Source organism: Glossina fuscipes, unplaced genomic scaffold (genome assembly GCF_014805625.2).
Source record: "Glossina fuscipes isolate IAEA_lab_2018 unplaced genomic scaffold, Yale_Gfus_2 61105, whole genome shotgun sequence".
Lineage (NCBI taxonomy): Eukaryota > Metazoa > Arthropoda > Insecta > Diptera > Glossinidae > Glossina > Glossina fuscipes.
Window position 1 is genome coordinate 83,386 of NW_024003346.1, and position 15,640 is coordinate 99,025.

The 15,640-nt window shown below is 38.5% G+C and overlaps 1 pseudogene; it reads right to left on the reverse strand.

Annotated features, from left to right (window-relative positions):
• Positions 1–8,671: 8,671 nt before the first annotated feature.
• On the reverse strand, positions 8,672–9,472 carry LOC119643500 (annotated as a pseudogene).
• Positions 9,473–15,640: the final 6,168 nt, after the last annotated feature.

Here is a 15,640-nt window from a genome sequence, read left to right on the forward strand (position 1 = left end):
TGGATTAGCCATACCATCCCCCGAACTACTTTTCATCGAGATATATAAGTCTCGGGGATTGCACTGACATGGCAGGGGCGATCTACCATGCACTCGCTAAATTACTACTTTCTACGTACTATAGCCTATTAACTTTCTATGTAGTAATTAGCTTCATGAGTGAAGAGTTCATCTTCCAACGAACCTCTCCACCATCTCTCAGAAACTCGTCGCCGAGTTAGTAGCCCAAAACCTTAAACCCTTCTTAGCCGGCCGAAGCCGTTGTCCGAGGATCACCACTTGGAGGTGAGGGTTTCGGCCATCTATGCTCCCCATTAAAGCACAGTTTATCTCCCTGGCTACAACAACAGCAAAATCACCAACTGCTTCGAGCAGAACCTAACCATATCACCAACCGTACAATACCCATCACAGCCACAACGAACTGCGCTCACGCCAACTGCTACGCGCACATCACAATCTCGTCAACAGTCTACCAGCGAGTCAACACAACAATAAGTCACCCACAGCCAAGGGTCAGTCACCCAGATACGCCCATAGCGGCCAGCGGTGGCACGACCCGTACTTCCCTGGCCAATGGTCCGGCGATTCAAGGCCGGAAAGCCAAAGGTACTCCAGAGCTGACGTGACTAACGGCCAACGATCCGACACCTCGACGTCGGAAAGCGGTCCTAAGAGAAAAGCACCCTGCTCTGCCCCGGCAATAGGCTTTGCGCTATCACCGACAGCGGCACCCTACTCTGCTCCGGCAACAAGCTCTGCGCTATCATCGACAACGGCATCCTGCTCCGCTCCGGCAACAGTCTCTACGCTATCATCGACAACGGCACCCTGCTCTGCTCCGGCAACAGGCTATGCGCTACCATCGACAACAGCACCCTACTCTACGCAAACAACAGGCTCTGCGACCACTCATCGACCTAATGGTCAACATCAGCAGCAGAAACGCGACTGCAGCAACTAACAACGGCGCCACACCCAAGCCGTCACCGACCGGCCAATACCGGAAAAGCGTAACATCAGCCACTTCTCTTTCCCCCGAAGAACGGAGGACCTGTGAGGACCCAAAGTCGTCCCTCGTTTTGGCCTCACGTGTTCTCCGTTTCTGGCTGGGGAGAGAGGAGTGTTAGAAAGTAAGATAGCATAAGATGGGATAGGCATAGCGTAAGAATAGGATAGATATAGGATAAGAATAGATTAAGATAAGATAGGAGTAGACTAACCTAGAGAATGGAATAGATTAAGATAGAATAAGAATAGAGTAGTCGAGTTAGTGGAGGAATACATTAGTTAAGTCTCTCGCGTTTGGGACTCCGAAGTAGACGGTTGCGCTTTAGCCACCGAACAAGCAAGTAAAGTAAAGTTTATGAAATAAAGAGTCCCTGCAAAAATATAAGTTTCTTGTGTTTTTTTCCCAATTCCCTGGGCCGCTGAGCTGCCCCAGCTTTGAGGAAAAGGACAGAAACGTCCTCACAATACACATCTCCACGCTTTACAAATAGTCGCGATTTTAATGAGAAACATCAGAAAATTCTTCTAAGTAGCAAAATGTACGGCAAAGATCACACGGCTTTTAAAGCTAATTATTGATGAATGTTTAAGGGATTCTGTACCCGCGACTATGGATGAATATCATAAATTGACACTAGTGCAAGATGTTTTAAGATCTGAGCAAACATTGGTCGATAATTTCTTTATACATCCCGAAACACATTGTACACTAACTAATTTTACAAAACTGAATTCTCTCTCTTCCTCTCTCTCCGCCCTTAAAAGTGAACTTAGATCTCCCAATTTGTTGAGGGTTCTTGCGAAGAAATTTTCACATCTGAACAGTTGCACTCGGACAGATAATATCTATGGTCAATACGATTTTGCGAAGGTTTCGAAATTGTTCGGAGAGATCTCTGCTGTCTATCCATCGGTTTAGAGAAAGCTTATACTAGTGTTACTAGACTACTAATCAAGACTCAATCAAAGTGTATCAACGATCGCCTATATTCTAGAAATATGCCACTTTGACAATTCTGTGGCTATCTTCCTTATAAAATATGAGAGTTATACGTTCCTGCCGTGTAAGGAGTTACTTCCCATGAAAAGCCTTAAATGCGGCTAACTTCTTATTAAAAACTCTTTGTCTGTTTTGATGGGCATAACTCGGATATATTTAATGCTCTTTTTTTTGGATTGTTGGGTGGAGATGGACTAAGCCAATGGGTTTGTGGCTTATTGCCCGAATTGCTTCATTGGGAGTGTATTTGATGGATAAAATTGTCGCATCAACACGAGCTCTCTCTGCATGAAAGTCGGCTTTTACATTTAAAAAAACCGCAGTGGCCAGGTACCCAAACAAGGTGACAGTCATTCACTTAAGAGTCATGCAACATCTTATGAATATGAAACACAAGTTGATTCTCTGCATCTCTTTTATTTATTAGAAGTAGAGCTGACTTGCTATCAGAAGAAATAACAAACCTTTTGATACCATCAGAAATAGCAACCTTAATAGCATGTCGGATGGCGAGCAACTCAATAAAAGTCGAGGAAAGTTCATCCGCCACTTTGACTCGATGTAGTATTTTAGATAGATGTTTCACAACCGAGAAGCCATATACATTATGTCTGACGGAATATATTGTAATCGGATTGGCACTTGAAATATAGCTCTTGAGCATATTCAAATATCTTTTATTATCATGGTCATTCCATCCAGCACAACCGCTTAATTTTCGGCTAGAACGTCAATGACCATTGATGTAATTCCAGAAAAGACGTGGGCTGCCGTTACCATATAAGTCTTTCATCGCAATAGCTCTATGTGTCCTTTTCGCCTTTCTAACTGCAGACCTCCATTCTTTCAGTGTTTTCTCATATTCCATGCAGTTGGCTGGATTGGCATATTTACTCATGTTTTTCCTTGCAGTTTGGTGTTTGCGGAAAAGTGTTGACAGGGAAGAGTTCCACCAAGGTTTAGGTGAGAAGGCCTCAATGTCAGGAAAGTCTGGTCTAGCAGACCGAATCACAGACCGAAAGGCACTTTCAATTGATGATAAATCGGAAGGAAGATCAGCTTTAGAAAGGCGGTCCATAAGCAAGTTGCGTGAAATGAAGTTTTCTATTTTCTTGACGGAATTGTTGCAACTGTCGAATAAAATGGGAGAGTGCTGACTTTTGCCAATGGAAACGTTAGATGTGTCCCAGTGGAAAGATAAAATAGTTGATTTCGAGAAAGTTAGATCCAAGACACTGCTCGCCGTGCGACCATTCCGGTTACAGTGAAAGGTAGTACTGCCATTATTTAAGACACTGAAACTGCTGGAATTGATGGCATTTACCAGGATCTTGCCTTTGTTGGTCGAGACTTGATCGCCTTACAAGAAATGTCTTGCATTGAAATCGCCGGCTAGAATCACATTTTGTTCGCCGTCAAGAAAGTTACATAATCTCTGAATCTTATCACGAAAGGTTGTACATCGAGACTGGGTGGAAAATAGCATGATGCTATGAAAAGATTCGGTATAAGATTCATGGTTTTGATGATGATAATGTCAACGGCAGAGTTATAGGGAATACGTCTGAAATTGACACCTTTTTTAACTAATATACTAACACCACCATAGCCATCATTTCGACGGGGCGAGAATTGGCACAGACAGACATTTTCTCTTCAAAATCTTTAATAAGATTATGAGGGATCATCGGACGGATACTTTCTTTAATCGCAGAGATTAATCTTTCAAGTTCTGAGGAACGCAAATAGTTATTTGAAATTGAAGACTTGTTCCAGACGGCTTGGGGGGTGAATTGAGAGAAGGTTTGGTGGGTGAACTGATTCGGAACGAACCGATCGTCTTTTGACGACAGCATTAAATTTATTTTTGGTTAAAATTTTATTGGCATTTTCATTGTCGTCCTTACATGAAATGGCAGACGCGTTCCTCAATGGAGGGAAGTTGTCGTCATAAGAGATGTTGTCAAGACATTCGAAGTAATTAGACAAAAACTTCTTTTTACCTCTTTATACGAAAGATGTTTAATTGCCATGATTCTGTTAATGTTTGATTCAAGTTCCCTGTTCGAGCAAAACTTGTTGACAGTGTTGTGCTCACCTGAACCACAGGACAAACACTTCACTTTCTCACAGTTCATACACTTCGGAGACTTCCCACAGTTTAGGCATCTGCTCTCCTCAGCTTTACAAAACTTTGAAACGTGATCGTATCTACCGCACTTAAAGTATTGCTTTAAGGTTGATACAAAGTACTCAACTGGTAAATGACAATAATTGAATTTAATTGATTTAGGGAGGGTTTCCCTTTAAAGCCGATTTTGATGCTGGTTGTGGGAATCCACTCATCCTTGTTGTTGGGATTCCTTTTTTGAAAACCGACGGTGTACTTGATCTCAATATCGGACACAGCGTTTATAATTATCTCTACACTGTATATACTTGGGATGTTTCGAATAAAACGGATGAGGCGCACATACCGGTGAATGACCTCGGTATGTACGCCTTTAAATTCTTGTTAGTAAAATCGTTATTTGCGGCAAAGTAGTTGGCGTTGGTAGCAGAGCTGAAAAGCAGTTTGGCTCTGCCCTGCTCTCTTCTTCTTCCTTCCCTCCTTTTTTTCCTTTAAATTTCTTCCAAAAAATTTGGTTACTTTATTAACCCCCTTTTCGTTCCTCTCATTTTCCTTTTTTAAATATTTAAATTCACGTTTTTTTTTCTCTTATTTGTTTATTTATTTATTTACTTATTTATTTTTTTCACTAACACCGGTAAAACTTATCCAGCTGCCGTTTGCAGAGATGTCATGTTGTATCAAGTGTGAATGAAATGCGAAATATATATTTAATACATTTTAATTTTTGTTCAGCATATCTATCAATTAATGCGTGCCAGTTGAGTTCGAAAGGAAAACAGCTATAGAATGTATAGAAATAATGTAACTTATATGTCCAGATTGTTAAAACTTTTGTTTGTTGGTTATATGCGAGGAAATACAATTTCTTACTTGTATAATTAATCACTTTTATTGTCAGCACTCATTGAAACTGTGCAATCGAAACATTTTTTCAATTTTTAAGTTACCACGTTCAGTAGGCAGGTGCGCAGTAAGCGGTGTCAATTGAGAAATACGAACTTTACATCATGGCAAAGACACAAATGGATGGCAGTAAATCGGTGGGGGTGAGTTCACATGTAGTGATCGAGGTTCCGTCTGGAGAAGCTGAATCCACACAGCGAGCAGCTGCGAAAAATAATATTCTTGAAACTGACTGTAATGTGCTAGCTGCAGCCACTCAAGTTGTTGTAAGTATGAAGTTGAATCGGGCTGCTATCAATAGGAATATCCTTAGTCGGAGTGCTCCAGTTCTCCAGTGTTCTCTGCTAATGAGCTAGCGGTTCCCAGCCGCAAAGCGACTGCTGTGTCGCCCGTTGCTTCTACAGCGATGGAGATCCTATAGTGGCTCATCAGTATTTGATATTATTAGGACACGTTAAAAAACGTTTATCTTATGGTGAAAATGACGGGGAACATTTTTCCGAAATCAGGTAAGACAAAGAAGCTAGTATGCAAAAAGTGTAGCTAATGTACGCCTCTTTGCTACCAATCAGGCGAAACTCTATCGCTGCTACGTCTTCTTTCTTACTTTGTATTCCATAATGAAAGTATTAAGCTGGCACAAGATATGAAAGTTGGGATTTCAATATGGGAATTAGGACAAGCTTTAAATTATTTTTATGAACTATTTTTAATTACTTCTACAAGAAACGAAAAGAAAGTAGAGCCAACTTAATAACTATTTGCAATGCAGCCAATAACCTATGAGAGGTCGCGTTCGTGTTTATTATTGAACACTTTCTCAAAGGGCTAAATACTAAATGCAAACCCTTTCAAAGGGAAACAACAAATTTCGTCTCAAATGTGATACTGCACATCGAGTAAGATCAAAGAAGGTTTGGGAGCAAAATCTAAATTTTATCATTACGCATATGAAATACCTTGCGACGTTTGTAGTAAATCAGCATGCACAGTACTAAGCCAGATTTGCACCACTTTAACAGACTCCGTGAGGAAATTTCTCTTTTAACAACAATTCTGTGCTCTTTTTATTCTCAACATATGAAATTTCTTTTTATAAACCTTGTAAAGGAAGGAACCAGCTAACGGATTTTAGCGAAAAATCAAAATCATTTGGACACTTGCACTTCATTGTTAGCTGGTTTGGCCATATTCGAGATTGTACTGCCATCGTGGCACTATAAATTACTTTATTTAAGTAAATAATTATCTTATGAATTGACCACCAAACCAAAAGTATCGGCAAATCGAAAGATTTGTAAGAAAAGTAGATTGAAGAAATATATGGAATTGAGAATTCATATATGTCTTTAATCTCTCATGAACTTAATAGGGAAAAATACTAAAGTTGTACGGAAGTTCTTTAGGGTTGCCGGCTGATAATCGTGAATCGGTGTTCTCTCTCGAAAAACAGAAAGAAAAAAATAAATTTTTTGAAGTGTTTAATTGCATTTTCGAATAGTTGATTAATTTCGTGCAATTCCTGAGGGTTTGGTGAGCTTAGTGACTTAAAGCAATTTAATGTCCAATAGCGCAGTTAGAAAAACCAGCTCAAAGTGCAAATTGTTCACACTAATTGAATCGAACTGTTTCTCAAACGTTACAACTTATTGAAAGCGACTCTGTGCTCTCCCCATTCTCCACACTTGGTACTTTTTTTTATAAACCATGTTGAACAACAAACTTGGAGCAAGTCAAAAATAAAGTGAAAAATTAATCAGAATTTTTCGATTTGCTTAAACTTTAAGAATTACGTTGTAAGGAAGCGCTTGCTTCCTTACTAATAATAAGTCCGTCCGCCCCAACGTTTACTCGTAGACCTTAACCAGTCAGTCCGATTTGTCCGTGCTCGTCTTTCTACTGATACATGAGCAGCCTACTCACGCGTACACTGTAGAAAACACATATAACAATGTATATAAAAATGTGTAGGCCATGCCAAAACATACGCATATGTATAAACACCTGGGCAAAAAAATGTATAAGCATATACGATCAATGCACGAACTGTTTGAACTCTTCTAAAAACGTAGGAAAATGTATAACGCCGTTAGGCCATGCAAAACCGACACACAGGGATAGACACACATGCATAAAAATGGATAAACACATACGGTCATGGAGAAAAATATATAAACTGTATAATCAAACTCGACCAGCTAAAATTGTATTAAAATGTATAACGCTGTAGAGACGCAAAGTATTCGTAGGTAGAGAAACGCGTAATGTACACGTAGGGTAGAACCACAAAAGGAAAAAAACCGTGTCGAAGAAAAATATTGTAAGCATAGCACTCACAAATCTAACGGTTAACAACTCAGGCGATTTGGCACCTAGATCAGCAATGACAGTGAAACAAGCAGAAGGTTAGGCAAATGAACAAGTATTACAATAGGATAGACATAAGTTGGCACGTAAGAGTATTAGTACTAAGTCTTTTCATGCAAGTCGTAACTAAGATTGCGACAGCAGCCAACCTAAGTTAAGCATAGGTATAGTACCTAGTACATAAGTATAATACCTCAACACACAGGACATGTTTGTAATGGAATAAGCGAGCGAGACTTCGACTATAACAGAGCATCCCATGACATCGTGTACGGTTAAAGCGATATGAAACAATTTTGCTAATGTTCCCGTTAACCAATGGCAATGTGCTTTGGAAATAAAAATTTTAAAATTATAAATTGATTTCATATGATAATAAAAATAATAAGTTAGTAAATGCATTTATTTCGTTTATACGTAAGCAAATCCCAGGGTATTTTTTGTCTTACGACCTTATTTAATTGGTCCTAGGATGTTTTTTGTTTTAGGATATTTGCATTTATTGAAAGCAACTCTGTGCTCTCTCCATAAACAAAACCGTGTCTTTTTATATATCTACAGATGGCTATTGTCAGTTTTTGCAAAGGCATTGGTATTGTTTTAACAAAATTATTTTTCGTGTTTAACTTTATTAGACTGAAGTGTCAGGTGCTTCATAAAGTATGCACTTGTTCGCTTACGAGAAAATAGCGTCTCTGCTTTTGGCAGATCAAGCGGGATGTGATTTGAGAACTAATATTTGGAGTTACGAAATGTAAAAAATGCAAACAGTATGTAAAATTTGTTTACTTTATGTGATACTGTGAAAATAAGAAAACAACATAAATGCCAGTGGGTTGGAATATGTCCAGACCACTTGTTGATTATTAAGAGTTGCAATTGAATTTGGTAACATCTGAGAGTAATTAAATGAGCGAGCTCCAAAATTGGTAATATCTGAGAAAATTCTTAAAAAGTCAGTCTGCATTTGCTTACAATTGAGAATAATTGAAAAAACGAGTTTGAATTTGGTAACATCTGAGAATAATTCAAAGAGCCCGTCCGAATTTGGTAACATCTGACGGTAATTGAAAAAGCGAGCCTGTATTTGTTAACAATTGAGAATAATTGAAAAAGTTAGTCTGCATACAAATGCAAATAATTGCACGTATTGCTGTGGAGAGGAAATGTTCATAGACGAGAATATTTCCAGTATGGTAGCTCAAATTGCAAACAATGAAAACAATAACCCTTAAACTTATATTAGTTTTAATGGCCTAATGCATTTGTACACTTTGACAGTTAACAAATTCAACGGAGGCGACTACTAAACCAAACAATAAGGAGCATTTTTTGCACGAGTCCATAACAATGTCATTAACCTTTCTTTTAACGGTTAAAGTAGAATCTTCACTTTTGAACACGTATACAACATTATTCATCTCCACATTCTCTACCAATAAATTGGGATTATTTTTTTGATATTCAATCAACCACTTTTTCCCGTCTCGAGTAAAAATGGGATCTTTCACCATTGAGGCGGCCGCGGGGCCAGCTGCACTTACGAAACCAAATTGTGTTGGTTTAAAGGGTGCAGGCCCAGTGCGTAATGTTGGATTTTTGGGTTTTGGATATCGGCAGTAACTTCTTCAGATCTACAATCATCAAAGCAAGAAAGAAAGAAAATGAGGAAAAATTTATTCAAAAAGTTCATGAATTTATATATTTACCAAGAGTAGGTGATGGGTGCGCCTTGATTGATTTCTGCAAACAGAGGAATACGCCCATCTGTACAGTCGTCAAAGCCCATGGAAGACAAGTCGAAATTGGGTGGAGGAGGTGGTGGAGGAGGTGGTGGAGGACATGCACCCAGAGATGGTGGGGAGGGGCGACAGCAAAGCCCTTGCCAGACCATACTAATCCTGTGGTATGAAATTGCTTCGTACACTGCTGCAATTCCGCTGGAGTTTGCACCTAAGCCCGAGCCCATTCCACATGCGTGATGTGCTTTTCTTTCCATTCTTTTAACACACGATTTCTGTAAAATTGACATGCATTCTTCATATCCTTAACACAATCTAGACGGGAATAATTTAATTTAATAAATGCGAAATAATATTGAAAATAATATATTAGTTAACAAATTGGAAGAATCACAAAAAGCTTTAAATTACAAAGAAAACAGTGCAGTGCAATGACTTACGGACAATTGTGACGAATTAAAAAACTATTTGTGCAAAATTTGTTACTTATTACGTTTTTAATATTTGAAAAATGAATTGAATAATATCTTTTCCCTTCTTCTTCTTCGTCTTCTATTCAGCAAATAGCAAACCGAAAATTTGCTGGGATATGTAAAAGAGGCCCAATGTGTAGCAACAAAGTTCTTTGTTTGAGCCTTAATAAAGTTAGGGTTAGTTTTGATTATGTAATTATTGTTATTTATTTATTTTATTATTTCTCTTCCCTTCTTTGCAATCTACTTCTTCCGCTTCTTCTGTTTGGTATTCACCAAATTAGCAACCGAAAATTCGCTGGGACGCATAAAAAAGCCCCCTTAGAGTTCTTTATTTGGGGTCTTAGTAAAGTTGGGGTTAGATTTGGAATATACAAGTCTGGCAACTTTGTCGCGCGGTATAGTCGTGTATTTTTTGTGTCGGCAAATAAAATTTTAATTTTTTTCTTGAATTTCGTGGCTATTCTTCCTTAGTGTGTGATTTTATTATATTCTTTGAGAAGAAAGTGAGTGAATTCAAAGTAAAAGAAATATTGTTCTTTTACGCTTTCATTTGATTCATTTGAGTTTTGCAAACAAAAATTTTGAGCTCTGATAAAAATCTCTTTTTTTTTGTTTTCTCTCTTTTTCTCTGTTATTTTTTTTACTGTTTGAAGTTTGTGTTGCTAGTGATCTCTCGTTACAGTGTCAACCTAACAGAGAAGTTTTGCACAAATTGGTTGATAAATTTTTATATTCAGGATTTTTTTTTTTTTTTTTTAGTGATTTGTGTGTCTGTTCTCCATAATCAACAACTGTCTTTTTGACAGGACATGGAGTGTTTATATACACCTTGTCGGGCGAAATCAGGCCCGGATTCTGAAAGATTCGTTTCTTGTTGGCTCTGCGAGCGCTTCGGTCATGCAAAGTGTGCCGGTATTCTCGGCCGTGCTGCTGACGCAGTCGCTGATCCTTCTAAAGGCTTAAGATGGTCATGTCCTGACTGTAGGCAGCGGGACATTGACTTTTATAAACTTTTCACGGAGACCCGTTATGGTTTCTCGGAATTGAGTAGAAATCTCGGCTCCTTGTGGGAAAAGTTTGAGCTCATTAAGTCTAGGTTTGATGAGTGTCGCTTTATTGGACACTCATCTTCTACTCGTAGCGTAGCGTGTGGGACGTCACCTCTGGCTTTCTCCAAATCTAATTCGTTGGTACAAGTTACCACTCCCTCTAACTCTAAAATGAATAGTAATGTTTCCGATATTGCTGAGTCGGTTGGTAGCAAAATAGTTACAAACAAACCGGCAAGTCCATCGGTTTTAAGCTACGCTGAAGTGGCAAGGGTATCTCCGCCCAGAGCCGCCACTCACTCTAATCAAGTGCCATCGCCTAAAAGTAATGAAGAGAAAAATAAGTCATCCTCTCCTCCTGCCTGTTCGCGTGTGAATGCTGGTCACCACACTGGGCAAGTCTCACAAGCTGCCGGTACAAGGGCGATAACCCCATCTATATTTTCCCCAACTCGAAACTCTCCTACTGTGAACCCCCCTCCTGTTCCAAATAATGACATTTGCTTGACGGCAGTTCCTCCCAGAAAAGCAATATTTGTGTCAAGACTGGCACCTGAAACATCGGTGGATAACATAAAAGGTTATCTGGCGACGAAAGTCCCATCAGTCAACTTAAAGCGTGTTAGCATCTTCAAAATGGCTCCTTCTCAAGCTAGGGCAATCTCCTCTTTTAAAATATTAGTTCCGACTGAAAACAGTGATATGTTGTTAAACAAATCACTGTGGCCGGTAGGATCCTTAATTAAGGAATTTATCCCTCGTGATCGTCCCCGTAATACCAAGGCAATAGTCTTGTCGCCTTCAAAAAACTAATTGGTTCTTCAGGCCCACTATCTCTCATTTATCAAAATGTTAGGGGCCTAAATTCGAAAATTCGTTCCACTTTTCTAAATTCAGTGAGCACGGAATTTTTCTGTTTGGCCTTTACTGAAACCTGGCTAAAACCCGATCTACATTCGTCGGAACTTTTTCATAATTCTTTCCAAGTGTTTAGAAATGATCGAGTAAATCGCATTGGTGGTGGTGTATTAATTGCCATATCTGCGTCAGTCCCGTCCAATTTAATTGAATTTCCCATTTCTCCTGACGTTGAATTTATCGCTATTCGTGCGAATATGCCTGATAAACATCTATTCATAACCTGCTCCTATATTCCCCCAAATTCTGATATCTCCATTTACGGGAAACACGCTGCCCTCATTTGTGAAGTGGCCAAGCGGTCTAGACCCACCGATTTGGTCGTTGCATTGGGTGACTTCAATTTGCCTCAAGTCACTTGGTGTAACACTGATAATTCTGGCTGCTTGGTTCCTACTTCAACGTCTGATAGGGCTGTTGTGTTCTTTAATGAATTGTTTGATCACAATTTGGTTCAATATAATCGTACCCCTAATTGTAATGGTAGACTGCTTGATCTCTGCTTTGCCAATTTTCCCGAGATTTACGTAAATCGTTGCCCACCTTTTAGTTTACCTGAGGATCCTTATCATCTATCAATATGCATTTCCTTTCATCATATTAATGATGGTTTGTTGGAATGCCTTAATGTGCCAACTCAAACTTGTTTAAATAATTATTATGATTTTCATAAAATCAATATTGTATTACTAAAACATCGTCTTTCACATCTGACGCTTGATTTCTCAACCGGTAGTATTGAAAACTTAATGCCATCGTTCTACAATACATTAAATCTAGCTATTGCTGCATCTGTTCCGATCAAGCATTGTCGACCTCGAAGCAGATGTCCCCCGTGGTTTAATAAGACAATTAAATATCACAAGAATAGAAAAAACTCGCTATTCAAAAAATATTCGAAAAGTGGCTCTGCGCTCGACTATGTCGCTTACTCGGTGGCGAGGCATAGATTTAACTCCCTCAACCATCATTATTACTGCAGATACCTTCAGTTCATTAAGTCCTCTCTGTTTGCTAATCCTAAATTCTTCTTTAAATTTGTTAACTCTAAAAGAAAAATTTCCACATATCCCTCTCATGTTTCTTTTAATGGCTCTGGTTCCTCGGATGATTTTGAAATCTCAAATCTATTTGCTGAGTATTTCCGACGAAACTTTTCGATTGCTAATTTTGAGTTATCAGCAAACTACCCATATCCTATAACTAACTCGGTTTCAATACCTAACTTGGTTATTTCGGAAGATGATGTTTTCAAAGGGTTAAGTTCTCTAAAATACAGTTGTTCGCCTGGACCTGATGGAATTCCATCATGTGTACTTAAATCTTGCGCTGTCGAGTTGTGTGGTGTGATCTCAAAGATTTTTAACATGTCCTTGTGTTCAGGTGTTTTCCCTTCATGTTGGAAGAGTAGTTTCCTTATTCCTATCCACAAGAGTGGAAGTAGACAATTTGTTGAGAACTACAGAGGCATAGCCAAGTTGAGTGTCTTGCCCAAGTTGTTCGAGCGTATTGTGACTCAGCATTTAGCCTTTGCCATTAATTCGTATATTTCTCCGCACCAGCACGGCTTTCGGAAAGGGCGATCTACAGTCACCAACTTGTTAGAGTTTACCTGTCATGTTTTCAAGGCTTTTTCTAGTGGCTCTCGCACAGATGTTATTTACACTGATTTAAGCAAAGCATTTGATTTGGTTAACCATAGACTACTTATCTTTAAACTCCAAGCCTCTGGTTTCCCACCCTACTTAGTGAAATGGATAAGCTCTTATGCACAATAGATCCTTCAGAGTTTTGTTTAACTTCATTAGCTCGGATGAATTCCCCGTTACGTCTGGCGTACCTCAAGGAAGTCACTTGGGTCCCATTTTATTTAGTTTATACATTAACGATCTCCCATCGGTGGTTAATTCCAGCCGGATCTTAATGTATGCTGATGATGTGAAACTGTTTTCTTCCTTCTCTGTCTGCAATCACATCAGCTTCAAGGTGATTTAGATAATTTTGTTGCATGGTGCTCTTTGAATCTCCTGCAACTAAATCTGAGTAAATGTAAGAAGCTTTCATTCTCAAGAAGAAAGTCATTCATTACTCAGTATTTCATAGATTCGCATAAGTTGGAGGACGTCGATTCGATTACGGATTTAGGCGTCCTATTTGACCATAGGTTACGTTTTAACTTGCATATTGAGCTCTCGATTAGCAAAGCTAGGTCCGCGCTTGGATTTATAAAAAGGTGGTCCAAAGAGCTTGATGATCCCTACATTACGAAAAGGCTGTACATGTGTTTGGTTAGACCCATACTCGAGTATGCCTCAGTTGTGTGGTCTCCTTCATATAGGTGCTACGTAGATTCAATTGAATCAGTTCAAAAGCAATTCTTGCTGTTTGCCCTTAGAAATTTGGGTTGGGATCCGATTGCCTCTCTTCCTCCGTATGAAAATAGGTTGCTTCTGCTGTCCCTACCGTCTCTTGAGAAACGTAGATTTGTTCTTGGCGTTTCCTTTCTAATTAAAGTAATAAATGGTGCTATTGACTCGCCTTCATTACTTGGTGAAGTAAGCTTCAATGTCCCTAACCGCTTCTCTAGGCACTTTATCTTGGTAAAGCTTAATCAGTGTAAATTTAATTATGAGCTGTTCAATCCGCTCAGAGTCGTTTGCAAGAACCTAAATGACGTCTACCACTTATTCTCGTTATCGGACCCTTTAAAGTCCATTAAAGCAACATTGCTTAATACGCGCGATTTACCTATGTCGTATTTAAACTAGCTTTCATCCTTAAAAAGTCGTTACGTTTCGAAAGTGAATTATTGTTAATTTATTATCGGTTGCCAGGCTTATGCATGTTTGCGATGGCTTAGGGGTTCATTTGCAATTTGGTCCTGTACCGGTTGTAAGTGTGCTCCTATGCTGATAGTGTACATGCTTTTTTTTTCTTTTTTCTTTTTCTTTTTTTTTTTTTCTCTTCTTATTTGTTTTATTTTGCTTATACTCAATTTTATTGTTAATTAATATTAGTTTTGCATTAAGAGCCTATTGAACTCAACTGTTACTTGTTTAGTTGAGTTTCTAGTATAAGTGGAATAAAATAAATAAATAAATAAATAATATTATTATTAATATTATTAATTTTACCGATTATTTGATCAAAGTTTTAAATTTTGCACGTTATACGTCCGACACGTTATTTTTTTTTGTAGTTTTTATTAAAATATACATATTACTCGTTCGCCACGTACGAAAAGAAGAGTGAGGAGTAAATTGCGATGAGTAAGATTTAATGTGGTATATGAGTATAAAAAGTTATATCAAGAAATTCGTGGATGTGAGAGCAAAAAAGTGTACGTTCAGAAATTGACTGTAAACGCTTATATGTCTTGATGACATGATTTAAAAGAAGGAAAGATTGCGACCTATGCTGTTCAATTGCAAGAATGCTGTGCTCACGAAGACCACATATACTCAATTTGCGAAGTGTGGAATGGCGAATAGAAATGGTAACATTCAGACAGACAAATAGGATATGATCAGGGGACCTCACGTGTACATGACCTGTCAAGCACAGCCTCAGAGGTGGGATCTTGCACCAAATATGGTCAGGAGCTATAAAATTGGTCACCCCCAACCCTGGATAACCTATGGCCAGCACTACGACCGAAGAGAACAGGAATTACAAGTCAGTACTGACAAACGAATAACTAAATAAGATTTTTATTTTTTTTTTCCATTTTGCAAGTATTCTGGTCTGACATCGTGGGTACGCTTACCAACCTGGACTCTTGCCAATAGAGAGAATTCATCAAATGTTGAAAATATTTGATATAAATGGCTCGGGTGTTGAATTTACTCAGGATGATTTAAAGGTCTTTTTAACGTAAAAGTGCGAGATCATAATTTAATTATTCTGGCAATGTTTATCAGTTGGCCAGATAAAAGGTTAGCAACAAAAATAAAGTAAGAAATTGGAAATATATAAATTACTTAATAATACAATAAATATGAAATACACCACCGTAGACATACACAAATATATATTATATA